Below are 16,833 nucleotides of genomic sequence, written 5' to 3'. Positions count from 1 at the left end.
ACAAATACTGTTAAAACTATTACTGTTCAAACAAATACTGTTAAAACTATTACTGTTCAAACAAATACTGTTCAAACAAATACTGTTCAAACAAATACTGTTCAAACAAATACTGTTCAAACAAATACTGCTCAAACTATTACTGTTCAAACAAATACTGTTCAAACAAATACTGTTCAAACAAATACTGTTCAAACTATTACTGTTCAAACAAATACTGTTCAAACAAATACTGTTCAAACTATTACTGTTCAAACAAATACTGTTCAAACAAATACTGTTCAAACTATTACTGTTCAAACAAATACTGTTCAAACTATTACTGTTCAAACAAATACTGTTCAAACAAACACTGTTCAAACTATTACTGTTCAAACAAATACTGTTCAAACAAATACTGTTCAAACAAATACTGTTCAAACTATTACTGTTCAAACAAATACTGTTCAAACAAATACTGTTCAAACTATTACTGTTCAAACAAATACTGTTCAAACTATTACTGTTCAAACAAATACTGTTCAAACTATTACTGTTCAAACAAATACTGTTCAAACAAACACTGTTCAAACTATTACTGTTCAAACAAATACTGTTCAAACAAATACTGTTCAAACAAATACTGTTCAAACAAATACTGTTCAAACTATTACTGTTCAAACAAATACTGTTCAAACAAATACTGTTCAAACTATTACTGTTCAAACTATTACTGTTCAAACTGAACTCTTATATTCTCTACATATTTTACACCAGACACTGTTTTTAACACTGGTGTAATGTAATGTAATGTAATGTTATCTTATATTACTGTATTAAGCTCTGTCAGAATGTAAAAAGTGATTTTCTTATTTAATCTGAAACTGCACCAATGATACTATTTTTGTTGGGTGTGTTTCTCTGTAGATATTCAGTGTGTTTTGTGTTGAGTTTGAATCCTAATTGAGTGTCTCAGAATGAGTAACTAAAATAGAGTGTAAAGTTGTAAAATAAGAACAGAATGTGTGTCTTTATAGACTATTTTCTAGCACACTTTGGATAAATCGATGTAATATTTGCTGGTGGCGCTGCTTTTAATCTGAAGTCAATCTAAGACAATATTGCATCTTTTCCTCGCTGCGATTTTATCATTTTGCGTACAAAATGAAATCCCCCTGTGGCTAAACTAAGAATGGCACCTCACTTTCTAATTTAAACGTCTCAAATTAAGTGTTTTTCTAGATCACAAATGAATGTAATGTTCTGGATTTAAATTCGTTCATCACCATGACGACAAACAGGTGATGCCACAAGATTAAGTTACTTGTCAAATCTGTGGAGAGGCGACAGAAGCATGTAGGTATTAAAAAAAAAAAAAAAACACCTGTAATTGAGCAAGATGGATAAAGGTTTTATGCCATACTGCAGAAGACAAGCAGGCCCTCCACCAGGAAAGTTACACAGTGCACCTTTAATGAGTTAATATGAGAAGTCACAAGGTTGAAGTGGAACAAAATGTGATATTATTTGAGAAACTTGGATTAGTTTATCACATCCGAACACGTCCACGTCCGATCACCGGCTCCACCACGAGCGGCACGAGCCGCCACGAGCCGCACGCGGCACCGCTTCTCCTCCGCTGCACCGGCGTTTCCACGCCCGAACACCGGCTCCGCGCTCCCGCACCCACCGCCCCGGAGGTCTGTACCTGGGCGAAGGTGTGGCCCCAGCCCGCCACAGGAGCAGACACGGAGAGCGGGGCACCGGCTCCACCCGGAGAAAAGCAGCCCCATACAACCAAGGTACAGCCCCGTTTCTCTGCTTTCCCCGCTCCACAGACGGGGGCGATCTGGTCACAAAACTGGACTCAAATGCGTCTTGATTGGGCTAGAGCAACGCCGGCGTCTGGTATGTGGACTGCCGCTTCTGTCCCAACGTCTTTGTTTTGTTAGTCGTTTCCATTGTTTTGTTTTGTTCCCGCGTCTCTGTGTTGTCTTCTGTCTACATCCCTGTTCCTTAACTTCATCGGACATTACTGCACCGTCCATCACTCATCTCCTCCCTCACTCCTGGACTATCTACTGCCCTAGCCGCCAGCTAACAGCTGGCTTAACACCTGCTGAGGTCCGTCATGGTATTGCGGGGCCTCCCTGCCGTGCAGACAAGGTCTGGGGCAACCAACGCCACTCACTCCACCAGCTTCAACACCCGGTCCACTGCTGCTTTTTCACAACTCTCTGCCCACCAGCTTCTAGTTAACCAGCTTCTAGCCACCGCCAACATACTAACTGGATTACTCTCATCTGCTGCTACGTTCCATCTCCTCCTCGGACTATCACTCCCGCGCCTCCAGGCCACCGCTCCACCAACTTCTCGCCTACTCACCTACACCGCTGCTGACCTTCACCTCCTCAACCATAACCACCGTCTCCCAGCTGCTGCTGCCTCTGCAGCTAGCTCAGCTAGGATCCTTCGCCGGCCCCGCTACATCCACAGGGGCTCTGGTCTCTCCCATAACCAACACTCCAACGACGGCTCACCTATCCCCTCACTCTGGACTAGTTTTCGCCCCCCCGTCACCCCCACCTGCCGCACTGCCAACCTCCGCCCCCCCACCCCTGCGCTCCCATCCATCTCCGCGCCCCCATCCATCTCCCTTGCACTTCTGAACTGCCGCTCCCTCTCCAAAATCACCTGTTATATCTGAACTGCTACTGGACAATAACATTGATCTGCTTCTCCTCTGTGAAACATGGCAACAGCCCCTGGACTTCTATGCTCTCAACCAATCCACTCCCTCCAACTATACTTACACTGCCAAACCCCGCCTCTCCAGGCGTGGGGGAGGTCTTGCTGTTATTCATAAAAAATCTACATCCATCACTGAACTGAACCTCAACCTTCCATCCATCTCATCATTTGAATACCTCGCCTTCTCCCTCCCCAACTCTATCACCGCTATCCTGATCTATCGTCCCCCAAAGCCCCACCCCTCTTTCCTCACTGAATTGTCTGAACTCCTCACCATCGCATCCTCTCTCTCTGCCCGCCTCCTACTCACTGGTGACTTCAACATCCACATTGACTGCCCCAACGCCCCACTGACATCCGACTTCCTCTCTCTCCTGGACTGCTTCCATCTCACCCAACACATTGACTTTCCTACCCATACCAAAGGCCACACTCTGGACTTAGTCTGTTCCTCTCTCCTACCCATATCTAAGCCCCACCCCTTCCCACTCTCTGATCATCTCTGCATCCTTTTCTCCGCCCCCCTACCCTCGCCCCACAACCCCAAAAAACGCACCATCACCTACCGCAATATCAAGTCAGTCAACCCCCTCACGCTCTCCCAGCTCATATCCTCTGCTTTCCCCCCTGACTCCCCCCCCTCTTCCCCCGACGACTATGCTGTCATGCTCAACACCACCCTCTCCGACTCCCTTGACTCCCTAGCCCCCTGGAAAACCTCCTCCGTCTCATACATCAACCCCGCCCCCTGGTACACCCCAGAACTCCGCCTCATGAAGCAGACTGGCCGCCAACTCGAACGACTCCTCAAAAGAACCCGCCTCACCGTCCACGCCGAAGCTTTCAAACTACACATCTCCTCCTACCGTGACGCTCTCCAAGCCGCCAAATCTGCCCACCTCTCCACCCTCATCAACAGCTCCCACCGGAGCCCTCGCACCCTGTTCTCCACCGTCAACAAGCTGCTCCAGCCACCGGACATCACTCCACCCTCCTCCCCCGACCTCTGCAACTCTTTCCTCCTTGCCTTCAATGACAAAATTTCCAAAATCAACAGCTCCATGACTGCCGTCTCCATTAACTCCATCACCACCCCCACCCCTGCCCCCCCCTCTCCCTGACCACCCACCCTTCCCTCCCCTCACCACCTTCTCCTCTGTTAACTCCTCTCATATCATAGACCTCATCACCGCTTCCAAAACCACCACCTGCTCTCGACCCCCTCCCAACGACTCTAACCAAGGCCTGCCTCCCTGCTCTCATCCCCCATCTCACCACCCTCTTCAACCAGTCTTTATCCCTCGGCCATGTTCCTTCCATCTACAAACTGGCCTCCATCACCCCCATCCTCAAAAAACCCACCCTAGACTCCGCCAACCTCTCCAACTACCGCCCCATCTCCAACCTGCAGTTCCTCTCAAAAACGCTGGAACGCATCGTCGCCGCCCAACTTCACACCCACCTCCAGTCAAACAACCTCTATGAACCCCTCCAATCTGGCTTCCGCCCACTTCACAGCACTGAAACAGCCCTGGTCAAAGTACTCAACGATCTCCTCACCTCTGCAGACTCCGGGGCCCTCAACATCCTGTTACTACTAGACCTCAGCGCAGCCTTTGACACTATAAACCATTCCATCCTCCTACAAAGGCTGCGCCAACTGGGTGTTGAGGGCTCTGCACTTGACTGGCTCACATCCTACCTCACCAACAGGCAAGAGTTCATTTCCCTCTCCGGTCACTCATCCACCCTCTCCCCAGTAACGCAAGGGGTCCCCCAGGGCTCAGTCCTCGGCCCCCTCCTCTTCATCTGCTACATCTTCCCCCTTGGTCACATCCTCCGCCAACTCAACCTGGACTTTCACTGCTACGCTGACGACACCCAGATATACCTCACCACCAAATCCACCCAAAACCCTCCCCTCAGCCACATCAAAACCTGCATCTCTACAATAAAATCATGGCTCACTCTCAACTTCCTCAAACTGAACAGTGACAAAACAGAGCTCCTCCTCATTGGCACCAAATCCACTCTCAATAAAACTGGTCCCTTTTCACTCAGCATCGACACCTCGACCATCACCCCCTCTACCCTGGTACGCAATCTCGGTGTCATCATGGACCCCACCCTCTCCTTCACTCCCCATGTCAGCCACATCGTCAAGACCTCATACTTCCACCTCCGCCGCATCGCCAAAATCCGACACTGCCTCACCCTCCCCGCTGCTGAATCCCTCATCCACGCCTTCATCTCCTCCCGCCTCGACTACTGCAACTCCCTCCTCACTGGCATCTCCTCCCATTCCCTCCACAGACTCCAAATGGTCCAAAACTCCGCTGCCCGCCTCCTCACCCACACCCGGTCCCATGATCACATCACTCCCGTTCTCCGCTCTCTCCATTGGCTCCCCATCAAGCAGCGCATAAACTTTAAAATACTCCTCCTCACCTTCAAAGCTCTTCACCACCTTGCCCCCCCCTACCTGTCTGACCTCCTCATCCCCCACCGCCCCTCCCGAGCTCTCCGATCCTCCTCCTCTCTCACCCTGACTGCACCAACATCCCGACTCAAAACTTTTGGCGACAGAGCATTCTCCTGAACAGCACCCCGACTCTGGAACTCCTTCCCCCAACCTGTCCGCCACTCTCCCTCACTCACAACATTCAAATCCCGCCTAAAAACATACCTCTTCACCCAAGCCTATGACCTCCCCTACCCCTAGCCTCCTCTACCCCATTGCCTACTCTTCTACCCCCTGTTACATCCCCATCTTTTTCTCTCTACTTCTTCTGTCTTGTTCATTTTATCTGTATATTAATGTGTATTGTACGTGTTGTCCCCCCTGTCTGTAAATACCCCCCCCCTTTTTTATTATGTTCAGCGTCTTTGGGTCACTGAAAAGCGCTATATAAATAAAATGTATTATTATTATTATTATTACAAAATATGACAAATCCAGGTGTTTTTGTCAAAGTAAATAGATACTCTGGAAATCATGGAAAGCAGTACTACAGGAGAAAAGGATTTAATATTCAGTCCATAAAAAGAAAGAAAAAGAAGTCCAACTGGAAGACAAAATAAAAGAACTAGAAATCTTACATGCAAATAATCCATCAGAAACCATCCATAAAGAACTAAGAAAAAAAAATAATTCTTGCTCAATGAAATAATAAACAAAACAAAACAAATCCTTATTCTCAGACTCCGTCACACCACAGTAATAAATCCGGAAAACATTTGGCTAATCAAATCAAAAGAAATACAGAAAAAAAATGATACTCTTCTGATCTGGACCCAAATCAAGAAGACATAAACCAATTCCTCGATAACACACTCCTACCAAAACTCAACTCGTAACAAGTCAACACTCTCGAAATGCCAATCACTGAAAAAGAACTACACTCCGTTCTGAAGCAAATGCAAAATAATAAAACACCAGGACCATAGGGCTTCCCTGCTGAGTTCTATAAGAATGTTTGGTCCATTCCCATTATTCACTAGAACAATAACAGAAATAAAACAAACCGCTGCATTCCCATCCCACATGAACACAGCCCGAGTATCACTCATCCCTAAACCCAACAAAGACCACACACTCACATCTAATTACCGTCCCATCTCACTTATAAATGTTGACAAAATGAGCAGTAAAGCACTATCTCATAGAATTGAACAAATTATGCCACATATCATTCATCCTGGTCAGACCGGCTTTATAAAGGACGACATGCATCCAACAACACCCGCAGATTATACCATCTAATGCATGACTTATCAGTACAACAGAAAGACACACTCATAGCCACAATAGATGCAGAAAAAGCTTCCGATAGGGTCAACTGGAAATTTCTATTCACCACACTACAAAGATTTGGCTTTGGAGAGTCATTTATTGACTGGATCAAGACTCTATACACATCCCCATCTACCACAGTCACAACCAATGGACTAACGTCACAAAGCTTCACACTGCACAGGGGGACAAGGCAAGGATGTCCACTCTCTCCGTCTCTATTCACAATTTTATTGAACCCCTAGAGGCAGCTATAAGCAATTGAAACAACACAAGCCCATAAAATGTCTCTCTAAGGACAACACTCCTATTCATACAAGAACCTCAAACATCTATTCAAGAAATAATCAAAACAATTGAGACTTTTTCAAAAATGTTTGATTAAGCAATTAATTGGAATAAATCATCCATCCTCCCACTACATAAAACCAAATGGGATGTGGCATCCCACCAATCACCCACACCTATCTGCCCTGATCACATCACGTGCCTCGGTATCAAGATTTCCTCCAGGCTGTCAGAATTGATAACACTCAACTTCACACTACTGCTAAAGACACAATAGAAGAAGACTTACTTCGATGGCTCAACCTTCCCCTCTCCATGAGTGGCAGCATAGCTGCACTAAAGATGGCAATTTTACCCAAAATAAACTATTTATTCTCAGTGATCCCAACCCACCCCACACTCACCTGGTTTAAATCACCAGACTCCATTATCACTCACTTCTATTGGAAAAATAAAACACCAAGGATTAAACTACAAAAAAACAAAGCTCAAAGAGGACTTGAATCACCACATTTTCAATATTTCTCATTGGCTAACCAACTACAATACATTTATAAATGGACTCACCCCTCCAATCTGATATTATATGGCTAAAAATAGCTTTACATCTATACAGCTATACAGGCTATACAGCTTTAATGCTGAATAGCCTCTACTCTGACAGCTTGGTGGAAATTTCACCAAGTAACAAACTCCACACTTGTCCCATCTAACTTCACCCCACTTTGGAACAACCCTGACTTCTTAAGCAATAATAAACACTCAACCTCCCCTCATGGGCCGAAAAGGGTATCACACACATTAAACATATTTTTACAAATTCATTTCAATTCAATTCATTTTTGTAATGCCCAAAATCACAACAACGGTTCCCTCTGAGGGCGAAAGTGAAAACAAATTAAGCAATGTCTGTGGAGGCGAGAGACGATGTTCCAGAGTCCTCTGTCCTCTGTCCAAACTACAGCCAAATGTGGCCCTCAGACCAATTTCCAAACAACAAAAAGTAGTACTTTTTATTGGAAAATCGAAAAATTTCAAACATTTTGATATTATACCCGCCTAATATTACGTTTCACATCTTATTAAAAAGGTGTGGAGGCCCATTGAAAACATGTAAAATACAACATTTTGAATGATTCACTTTGTCATTCGACATTTTGTTTGTGCCCCTCGGCTCCGTATAAGTTTCAAAACGCAGCCCTTGGTGAAAAAAGTTTGGACACCCCTGCCTTAGACCCTCCTTCTCGGCCAGGAAAAACTACAAACTACATATTAACAACATTTCCACATTTGGTCTAGGAGTTTGGCATCAGGCGCAATCATTTCTAAAAATACCTACAAATCAAATCATCAGTTATGGAAAAAATAAACGTCAGACCAACAAATTTAGAACTCCCACCTATAATATCAGACTTGATTCATATCTCTTCTCCAAAGAAACTTTTCTTCAAAATATACAAAATAATTTCAAAGCCATCTTAGACCATATGCCTACCAACAATAACATGGGAAAATGATCTTTCAATTGCTCCTGATGCCAACTTCTGGACCCAAATCTGTAAAAATATTTATCTTATGTCCAAAAATGCCAACTTACAATTAATACAATACAAAACACACATTGCACTTTGTAAAGTATAGACACATGTCCACGATATACACGCAATAACATATCATAGCTAATAACAATCTTCTCATCGACAATGGAATATGCATCTCCCCCCTATAACCACTCTCACTGCCCCATCCAACGCTCTCTGACCTTTTACAGCTCTGATTTCCTTCTCTTCTTTTTCCATCTTCCACTCTTCACACATTTCGATCATCTACCAACTTTATGTATTTGTCTGTTTCAACTCCCACACCACCACCACTCTGCCACACAAACATTTTATTAACACATACATGTATTGTTGTCGTTATTATCATCATTATCATTGTGGCTGTTGTTAGTACTATTATCACTGTTATCATTAATCTCACTTTTTTTACTATTACTATCACTATCATTGACACAACTGTTGTCCTGAAAATACTAACACCCCCCATCATTTCTTGTGTTTTTAAAGCACCACAGTGTAGTAAGGGAAATACACCAAAACTACTATAGGAAAATACTCAGGCTGGCTGGACCGACGAGAGGTGGTTTCCTTAGGACAGCATCTTTTAATACACCTTAGACACTATACATGACACAGAAAAGAAGAGAGATTGTTAAACATGTATATGTACTGTATGTATATATGTGTATACATATATCTATATATAGATAGATGGACTCTCCAAGTAATCCAACTGCTCGGTAACCAAGGCAATTGGTCTATAGCTTGATGGGTCAGACGGGGGTTTACCCGGCTTCAGGATCGGTACCACAATAAATTGTTTCCATGCAAATGGAATACATTCTGAATCCCAGATGCGGTTGAACAGACCTAAAATTAGACAAAGCGTGTCATCAGTTAAATGAGAGGGCATATCATAGCACATGCCATCTTTACCTGGAGTCATTTGCCTCACCTTAGAAAGCGCACTTCTTAGCTCAAACAAACTAAACGGAAGGTCAAGATCACCTTGAGTCGAGGGCTGGTGCCTAATCAGCTCAACATTCTGCGCCAGTATTATCCCTGCTTTGCTTTGCCGCAGGTGAGAGATTGTCAGAGCTTTGCACCGACACAAAAGTACAAGCCAACAGTTCAGCTTTGTCAATGTCGCCGACTGCTTCAACACTATTCTTTATTAGAACTGGCATCCCATAACAGCGCTTAACTTCATTCATGCGCTTAATCATCCCCCAGACATCACCGAGTCGCGTTTCTCTTCCAATTTTGGAACAGTACTGCCTCCAATAGGTTAGTTCTTCGCACAACTGCATGTGCTTTCTTGTATTCAATGAGGGCATCCATAGTGTGAAGAACCTTTTATAACCTTTTTAAAGGTTAAAACCACCATTACTTTTTGGAATCGTGCCTTCCGCTGACTGTGTGATGAGTGAGACTGTTACACTATTTAGTTCATCCACCTGAGTCAATCCTCCTTCCTGCAAAACCATATGACGGCCATCAGCTTTCCTTTGGAAAGCCTCCCAGTCTGCACCTGCCAATTTCCACCTTTGGATCTTTGTCCCTCTGTCCACACATCTTTCAATGCTAATCTTGGACATAAGTGTAAGATCTATTGCGCACTCCGTATTGTTCACAAGAAGAAGAAGAAAGAAGAAAGAAGAAAGAAGAAGAAGAAGAAGAAGAAGAAGAAGAAGAAGAAGAAAGAAGAAGAAGAAGAAGAAGAAGAAGAAGAAGAAGAAGAAGAAGAAGAAGAAGAAGAAGAAGAAGAAGAAGAAGAAGAAGAAGAAGAAGAAGAAGAAGAAGAAGAAGAAGAAGAAGAAGAAGAAGAAGAAGAAGAAGAAGAAGAAGAAGAAGAAGAAGAAGAAGAAGAAGAAGAAGAAGAAGAAGAAGAAGAAGAAGAAGAAGAAGAAGAAGAAGAACTCAGCAGCAGCAGCTCTGGAATAAAGTCTGGTGGTACTGTAACACTTGGAGACCAATCTCCATAAAACACCAAATAAGAAGAAGAAGTCAGCACTAAAGAGAGTCTACAACTAAAGAAGACGAGCAACTACAGTAGGTGGCGGTAATACCAACTGCCATAAAACACCAAAGAAGAAAAGAAGTTGGCTGCCAGCCGCCATTAAAAGCAACAACAACATACTTTGAAGACGCACAACTACAGTAGGTGGCGGTAGATGTACCTTTTCTGTTGGCTGCCACCCGTCATTAAAAGCAGGTGTAGGGGATTCTGAACTAAGGTCTGCGGCCAGACACTTGAGTTTGTTGGGCTATTACCAGACAAAACTAAGACATTTGTTGGTTTTCACTTTGAATTTTCCTTTCAAAAACAATTTCTAAAGGCCCCTATCCTCTGAAATGATGATACAAACATGTTGACAGAAAGTGTTGCTGCTCGGCGCTTCCTGCTTTCTCCTCAGATCTACACAGAGCTGTGGGTGCAGCCTGGCTCTCCCCACTGTTCTCACTCTTAAGTTTCATTTGTGTCAAAGTGAAACTCTCAGTCGCTCTGATCCAGGAGAGATGGCGCAGAAAGCACTCGACCAAGAAGCCTTTTTCTGTCCCGAGTGTTTGAATCTACTGAAGGATCCGGTCACTATTCCCTGTTTACACAGCTACTGCAGGAACTGTGTCCAACACCACTGGGACCAAGAGGACGAGAAGCAGCTCTACAGCTGTCCCGAGTGTCATCAAAGCTTCAGCACCAGACCTGTCTTCATCAAAGACATCATGTTAGCAGGTGTAGTAGAACAGCTTAAGAAGACTAGGCTCACAGCGCTCCCTGCTGAACACTGCTATGCCGGACCTCAGGATGTGTCCTGTGAAGTGTGCACTGGGAGGAAGCTGAAAGCTGTCAGTCCTGTCTGCAGTGTGTGGCTTCATACTGTGAGAGCCGCCTCGAGCCTCATTATGATGCTGCAGCGTTTCAGAAACACCAGCTGGTGGCGCCGTCCCACAAAGCTCCAGGAAAATATCTGCTCCCAACACGACAAAGTGAAGGAGATGTTCTGCCGCAGCGACCAGCAGAGCATCTGTTACCTCTGCTCTGTGGACCAGCACAAGGGCCATGAGATAGTGTCTTCTGTCTCAGAGAGGGCCCAGAAACAGGCAGAGCTGACAGTCTGGAGGGCCCTGCTTCTCCAGAACCTCCAGGACAAAGAGACAGACCTGGAGAGGCTCAAATTGGAGGCCTGTGGCATCAGCCGCTCTGCCCAGACAGCATTACAGTGCAGCCGGAACCGCTTCACAGAGATGGACAATCTCCTGTACAGAGAATGCCTTGGACTGAGGGCGCACATCCTCTCCCAGGAACAGACCCAACTGAGCCGAGTCCAAGAGCTCCAAGACCAACTGCAGCAGGATCGGACTGAGCTGAAGAGGACCATCTCTGAGCTGGACACACTGTCCCTCACTCCGGATCATAACCAGTTTCTACAGCTCTACGCTTCACTGTCCACAGTCACACAGAGCACAGAGCAGGCCAGGATTCAGACAGGGCCCCAGAGCGACTTTGAGGAAGTGACCAGAGCTGTGTCAGCGCTCAGGGACCAACTCCAGCTCACTCCGAGTCCAGTCCAGGTTTTACTGTCACCAGCTGAACCCATCTCCAGAGAGGACTTCTTACAATATGTGACTGACCATGGCCAATCCAGTTACATGTCTACCCGGAGACATTTTGAGCATTCTGAAAGTGTGAATTCAAAGCTTTCCAATGATGTCTCACTCATGTAGATCTGATAATATTTGAGTAAGTTGTGGTCATTTGAATGTATACAACTCTCAAACCCATTCACTGAGAAAACGGGGCTCAAAGTTTCTCACCGGAGTGAGCCCAGAGTCACAGGGGGGCTCATTTGCATCTCATTGAGATAAGCCCTCCCCCCTGTCACACTGACACCACCTCCCCCTACAGCTGTCACTCAAGACTCAAGAGGAGTGTTGTTATTGATGGTAACTGGACTTGAATCAGAATTAGAAGTTACTATATTAAATTGGAAATACTTGGATTACAAAAGGCCCTGAATAGAATCAAAGAATCAGAATGAGAATAGGGTTCATTGCATTTGTCGGTAAACATAATTCACAGGTGATTCACCAACAATGGTGCACTGAATGATTCAACACAAACAACAAAAGATAAGATAAGATAGCCTTTAATGTTACAACGCAGTAGATACAGGGGGAAAGGACAGATAATTTATAGGAAGTTTAAAAAACACCCTCAATAGAAGAACTCTTATAAACAGATGCCAGGGCCAGGTATACGAACTGCAACATATGAGATAATAGACATCATAGGTACACCATCAGAGTCCAATTACGTCCGCAGCCTCTTTTGCACATTCGTCTTCTGTGCTGTGACTCTCGGCGCTGGGCATGTGATGTCTTTTGCCTCGTCAGCACAGAAAGGCCTGATTTTTTCATGCAGGTAGGTCTGCCTGTCAATGTTCAATCCAGGTGGGACCAGGACATGGAGATTGTCAACCGGAGGCAGAACAGCTGTAGTGCGTAGTAGCTGAAATTCCACTGGTTCTGCTCCACATTGACTTTTCGCAAGCACCACACCTGGTCTCTTGGCATCAAAGCTGTAAGCAAATAACAGGACATTTAAGAAATGGCTAACTATTTCACATAAAACACTCATTAACTATTTTTTTTTGTTTGAATATAAATACCTGAAGTGCTGATAGCTCTTGATCTTTGGAAGCCGTCTGAAGAAGGGACTCAGATGCTTCTGCCAGTTGAAGTTCTTGACGAACACTCTGCCATCCGCCGATTTCTATATAATATTATTATATAGAAATCACTCTGGACCCAGATACAGCTTACCAAAGTCTGCCTCTGTCTTATGGAAACAGAAGAGCAACACAAACGAATGAAGCCCAGCATGATTTTTATGGTTCAGACAGATTCCTATACCATTGTCAGGTCCTGAGCACAGAGCGTCTGACGGCCCGCTGTTACTGGGAGGTTGAGTGGAGCGGGACGTGTCTTTATTCAGCAGTTTCATACGGAGATATTAAGAGAGACGCTAGGTCTGAAGAATGTGTATTTGGAACGATAAATCCTGGGCTTTAGTCTGTCACAAAACCAGTCCTTCATCCATCAACAGTTATTCATTTCAGGCTAATTCAGTCCAGTCCCAGGTCTCAGGTCCGGTTTCGCCCAGAATCGGGGTTTACCTGGACCACAGTGCAGGGGTTTTGGCGTTTTACAGTGTCTCTGAAACTACCATGAGACTTCTCCACAGAGTCCAGGCCACTTTCACTCAGGCTCTCTACCCTGGAGTCGGGATGTACTACCGGAAGACTGGAGACACAGCATATTTCCCTAAACTCAAATAACAGCTTTTTCGCCACTCTTTTGGATCAAATTTATTTTTAACTAATTAGACAAAAAGAGATTATTATTAGATAATTATTTATTTAATAGTATCAAAACTGAAATCCAAAAACATTTAATTAACCTTTCCTAAACATTTTTAGAATGATCTTGTTTTATATCAGAAATAGTTTAAGACCAAATGGAAATCTTAAGTAATCTACTGTTATTTTGTGTTTAAAAATTACATTCTGGGGTTTACCTCGTTGTGGAATCAAAATAGAGTTTTAAACATTACCATTGTTTTTAATAAATTGTTTCAGTCAGCTACAATGGAGCACTTATTTTATCAAACATTTTAAACTTGATAGAAAATACATGCGTTCTCACTTCTGGCAAATTACCAGTACATCCGGGAACTTGTACCCGCCGCCATTTTGACCGGGTGACGATTGCAACAGCTGGACAGCACGTAATTTTCTATGTCATACTGAGCCCGGCATAATGAGCTACGAATATTATAATTCTTTAGACGATGACGGCAGAAAAAGGTCCTTGGTCTGATACAAGCGGAATGTCCCTATAGAATGCCGCAGGGTTTGTGGAAGGACAGCCCGACTCACTGGCCTGATGTGGATTGACCCAGTATCTACGACTATTTGATTGAAAGCCCGGGAATTTTTACCTGGCAATCTAAGTTTCTGACTATCCAATACGCGAACATTGCATCCAAAAACAACGCAGTATTTTGGCATTTTGGTGAATATAGTAGCCGTGCGGTTGTAAAGTACTATGCCGCGCTCAGTATGATGTAGAAAATGACGTGCTATCCAGCTGTTGCAAGCATCACCCGGTCAAAATGGCGGCGGGTACAAGTTCCTGGATGTACTGGTAATTTGCCGGAAGTGAGAACGCATGTATTATACCTGGAGAATCAAAATCATGACAAAAACCTGATTTATTAAAGATGGGCTGAAAAGTTAATTGTAAGTGCTTTCATGTCGTTGTCGGCCGTTAGTATCCGAGTGTTAATATATTCAGATACTATTGATACATTTTTTTTTTTTTTAAGAATTACGCTCCTTTGCTGCTTCCGTCTTTTTGCCTTCACCTAACCCGGAAGTGTGACGTCACTCCAGGAGGTTAGCCAACATGGCGGATATGTACACTGCGATAGCGACGAAAATACAAGTGAATCCTCGTCAAGTGAGCGGATTTCAACAGATGACGAACAGCATCAAGTTGAACAGGTCTAACTACAACTGCTGCTTCATATGTTTGAGCCTGACGCCTCGTCGGACGATGAAAATGGAGCGGAAGAAGGAGCCAGAGCGGATGAGAATGATGATGAGGAGACGAGAATGAGATGGCGACTGGACATCGACAGACTTTCCGAATGGTGCGTGTTAAACTGGAATATTTCCCACGAAATTATGTGAAATACAATGATAACGAGGTCCTCTTACTGTATAAGTTTGAAACTGCAAATTACTTGTCAAACAGACCTGAAAACAGGAGTCGAGAACGCTAGGGGCCGAAGTACTTGTTGTGTACGGTTCAGTTTTATGAATCTCATGACACCTGAACACATAATTACAATGTTTGTGTGTCAACTTTTTATTGCTAAAATAATCAAAAATCTTCAAAATGGACAGCCTCATCTCATCATCGTAAAAAGGCCAATAAATAGACTAAAAGTATATGAAATAGTCAGCACTAGACGTAGTGGGACAGGCCTAACAGTGCAGCAGAGACAAATAAAATGAAAGGGTCTACGAATCACAACTACAGTTTACACACTACCATACCAACTTCTTGGTATAAATATTACAACCAGTAATATGCATAAAGTGAGCACTCTGCGCACAAACTAGGCCTACGAACAGATACATGGACAGCTGTACTAATCAAGTGTAGCAATCGTTATTACAATATTGCGTAATGTATGTGCAGTAAATATTGTTTGCAGTATTATAATTTCACCCATAAAATATCGAAATATGGAATTGAAAGAACACAAAAAGTAAAAGGATCATTATTAGTAGGAAAACATCAGATCATCCAGTTGTTGGATGCTAGTAAAATAAAACAAATAAAATGTTTCTGCTTTTTCAGGTGCACTTGTAAGCCAAGATGGATGAGGCAACACCAGGCCCTGCCTGTATGACAGATCCTCCAGGACCTGTCTTAATCCATGGTCCTTGCAGTGTGCTTGGTCTGGATACAAACAACAGTAGAGGACGTGCCTATGATGGACCTCAAAATGCCAAGTATAGGCACATAGCCTATAGACAGTTTGTCCGGTGGTGCTGGCACGTACTTGGTTTTCAATATCGTGTTGTGATACCGTCATGTGCCGTGAGTAATATCAGGGCAATATATGCACGTATGTATGTAGACGCCCAGGAGGCCTCTGTTCCGGATGCCTCCTGGGGGCCTCCCTGGGGAGGTGTTTCAGGCATGTCCCACCGGGAAGAGGCCCCGGGGAAGACCCAGGACACGCTGGAGGGACTATGTCTCTCTGCCTGGGAAGGCCTCGGGATCCCCCCAGAGGAGTTGGAGGAAGTGTCGGAGCAGAAGGAAGTCTGGGAGTCCCTGCTTAGACGGCAGCCCCTGCGACCCGGCCCCGGATAAGCGGAAGAAGATGGATGGATGGATCATCTGGATAGCAGGCAATTTTATGTTCTGCCCCATCAATTGTAACACCATGAATTGTTTTTGACAAGGCACAGCCCTGCCTGACTTCCCTTTCCAGAGTCAGTGGACCTGTCAGATGACCATTGATTTTAATTCTTGATGTTAGACCATCGTAAAGAGCCCCAATATTTTTTTATTTGAAATTTGTTACCACTTTGAATAAATAAGGCGGCCAGCTAACAGAATCAAAAGCCTTTTCAGCATCCAAACTAATTATTACGGCTTTGATTTGTTGTTTTTGTATATGATTCATTGTGTCTTATGTTTTCTTGCGTTTGTCGTTTGGTAATGAATTCTGCCTATCTCCACCCAATCCACGTCCACTGCTGCACCCAAGTTACTCCCCCCCGGCATGGCGCACCTCAGTCTGCCCCGTTTAAACTCTCATGCTGCTGGCTCGGCCCCTTCAGACCGTTCTATGACCCATCACGTCCCCATCTCCTC

General features: G+C 44.4%; 1 pseudogene; it reads left to right on the top strand.

Annotated features, from left to right (window-relative positions):
- Positions 1 to 10,758: 10,758 nt before the first annotated feature.
- LOC140348498 (E3 ubiquitin-protein ligase TRIM39-like) lies at positions 10,759 to 13,715 on the top strand (annotated as a pseudogene).
- Positions 13,716 to 16,833: the final 3,118 nt, after the last annotated feature.

This window comes from Eucyclogobius newberryi, unplaced genomic scaffold, assembly GCF_026437365.1.
Source record: "Eucyclogobius newberryi isolate DKJ021-1_F unplaced genomic scaffold, fEucNew1.0.hap1 SCAF_7, whole genome shotgun sequence".
Lineage (NCBI taxonomy): Eukaryota > Metazoa > Chordata > Actinopteri > Gobiiformes > Gobiidae > Eucyclogobius > Eucyclogobius newberryi.
The sequence above is the reverse complement of the archived record's forward strand: the minus strand, read 5'-3'. Positions and strand labels throughout refer to the sequence as shown.